Source organism: Pteropus vampyrus, unplaced genomic scaffold, assembly GCF_000151845.1.
Source record: "Pteropus vampyrus isolate Shadow unplaced genomic scaffold, Pvam_2.0 Scaffold8, whole genome shotgun sequence".
Taxonomy (NCBI): domain Eukaryota; kingdom Metazoa; phylum Chordata; class Mammalia; order Chiroptera; family Pteropodidae; genus Pteropus; species Pteropus vampyrus.
In genome coordinates, this window is record NW_011888789.1 from 14,220,531 (window position 1) to 14,223,623 (window position 3,093).

The following is a 3,093-nucleotide window of genomic DNA, read 5'->3' on the forward strand; positions in this document are numbered from 1 at the left end:
AAATTAAAAATATGGAATAATTTGTGAAAGAAAAAAACTAACCCTGAGCTTGAGGAATGTGAAGGAAGAAGGGACAGGTACTAGGATCATGATTCAGAGGATAGTTCCACATTAGCCAAAGGATTTTTAAGCAAGGTCCTTGGAAGCTGCATTTCCTTCTTCAGATACAAGAAGAAGCAGATACGGACCTGAGTATTGAATTTTCTATTCACAGCTCATAAGCTTCAATTCTGTTGCCAAAAAAGTACACGAGATGTTCAATTTCCCTAGTAATCAAAGAAAGGCAAATTAAAACAAGACACTACCTTACATCGATCAGAGTAGGAGTCAGTGGAAAATCAGATAATGCTCTCGCACACTGGCAGACATGTGAACTAGGACAGCCACTCTGAGATGCCATCTGGCAGTCCTTCACAGTGTCAGGAATGCATGTGGCTGCAAGTTGGAAAACCCTCCCTTGGGGATATGCTCCTGAGAAAGCTTGCTCAGATCCAGCAGAGGATCGTAATACGCATCCAGGCATGTGTATTAAACACACCAGACTAGGTGCACATGGGGAGAGGGGACAGGATAGGAATGAGGAATAATAGGAAAAAATTAATAAATATAAAATAAAGTAAGAGAGAAGCCCTGTAAGACCAGCTATATAGCATGCCGTGAACTGAGCAATATAATTAACTGGATACTCTCCATCTGAAGTCCAATTTAATTAATTACTTACTTAATTAATTACCTTGACTCTGTCTCTCAGGGCCAGCTCATCCCTTGGCACTGGCAAAAGACAAGTCTGAGCCTTCCAGTCAGGGGCCGGTTTCAGCCAAGCCTGCCTTGGATGATGTCATTATACACCATGAATGCAAGTCATTTCTACAGGTAATAATGTTTTTTAAAATCTTTGTTATTCTGATGCATAGAAAAGGAACAACTAAATTTTGGAAGATATACAAGGATTTTAAAATTATATCTTCCTTTAAAATTTGAGCCTGCAGTAAATCCTCACTTAATATTGTCGATAGGTTCTGCAACTTTAAGCATAACAACATATAACAAAACCGATTTTACCGCAGGCTAATTGATACAAACGAAACTTCCTACCACATCTCATCAACGTTGTAGCAAAACGACACTATTAGTGACTCCTGTCGATGCCCAAGAAGTCCCAAACTGTCACAAGCTGGGGCTTGGTAAACGTGGTAAGCAGAATCATGGTCCCCCAAATGACCATGTCCTAATCCCTGAAACCTGTGATTATGTGACTTTACATGTCAAAAGGAACTCTGAGGATGTGAATAAGGTCAAAGACCTTGGGATGCAGAAGATTACCCAGGATTATCCTGGTGGGCCTCATGTGAACCTTAACACAGAGAACTTTTCTTGTACCTCATAAGAGAGGCAGGTGTGACTGCAGAAGTAAATTCAGAGAGGTGGTGTTGCTGTCTTTGAAGACAAAAGAGAGGATCATAAGCTAAGTACTGCTGGAAGCCTCCAGAAGCTGGAAAGGCAAGGAAGTGGATTCTCTCCTGGAGCCTTCAGAAAGGAATGCAGCCCTGCTGACACCTTGATTTTAGCACAGCACGAGTCATCAGACTGCTGATCTACAGAGCTATATATAAAAAAAAAAATTGTCTTGTTTTGGGCCACTACATTTGTTATAATTTGTCATAGCAGCAATAGAAAACTAATACAGTCAATACAACCTGCCTTAATTCAAACTACACAATCCAAAGTTTGCTTTTTTGTAGTTGATTTTTTTCTTACCTTTTCCTGCTAAAACCCTACAGTCATCAGGAGTGTGATTCAGATGAGGGAGGGCTGTGAGAAGCTCACAGAACATTAGCATTGTTAGCCATCACAGAAGAAAACCAGTCCAACTGCCCACCCAAAGCCAGAATCTCTCCTACAACATACCTGAATGTCGGATACCACCTGTGCTTGAACCCGAGGAAGAAAGCTGCCTCCTAGGTCTATCTCCATCTGCATGTCAAATTTTCTCTTCATAGCTGACTTTGTTCTATCTCAGAGAACATTGCTTGAGGCTCTGTTAAAATGTCCTTGCTATGAACCAACATTTACTGCTCTAAAGTGTTTATGTTTTGGCATAAGTCCTGCTAAGGCGACACAGAATAGAAGATAAAGGGTGTATGGACCCGAGATAAGAAGACTGGGTTCAGAAGCCAGACAAGCAGATTATTGAGCTGACCTTCAGTTCCAGCCTATTCGATTCTCCATATGTTCGTGGGGCACCTAGTACTGTGAGCCCTGCAAAACACAGGTCTGAACTGCGCAGGTCCACTCATATACAGATTTTTTTTCAGTAAATATAGTTGGCCCTTTACGCAGTTTCACATCTGCAGATTCAACCAACAGTGGATAGAAAACAGTAGCTTTCACATTCCCAACAGCAGTTTCCCGGCGGCAGATTTCCAGCCGCCAATCAAAAGTACCCTTTCCCATCTGTAGGTTGTTAAAAAAAAACTATGCAAGATTTTGGACTGGGCTTGGGGTGGACAGCGCTAATCCCATGCATTTTTCAAGGGGCAACTTTATATGCCAGGCATTTTGTTTGCTACGGTGGATGTATTTGTGAGAACATAAACACAGCACCTGCCCTATTGGAGCTTATAATTTAAGTGAAAGAGATAATGAGTAGATACAAAATAAAAATATAATTACGAATTGTAATACAAACTACGAAAGAAAGGTACAGGTATTATAAGCATGTATAACAGGTACTTGACCACTTGATCATCCTGAGGCCTAGATGTCAGTTAGAAATGAAACTTGAGTTCTCAAACATTTAGATGGATATAAAGCTGCTCAATGTAACCTGACAGTAATAAAGTAGTTTGAATTCAAGTGCCTGTATTCTGTTTAGTATAAGGGCATGGCTGCCTTAGTTCTGTATTTTTGATGGATTTTTCGGGATTATTTTGCCCTGAGGATCTGACTATCTTTTCCATACTTGGGCACCCCATTACCTAACCACATGGTCACCCTGGCCTGGTTTACCTTTATGCCAGACAAGAGTCAGAACTCTATCCGCCAGGTCCTTTAAAAAAGCCCTGACAACTCCCTGGGTCATCCTGAGACTGC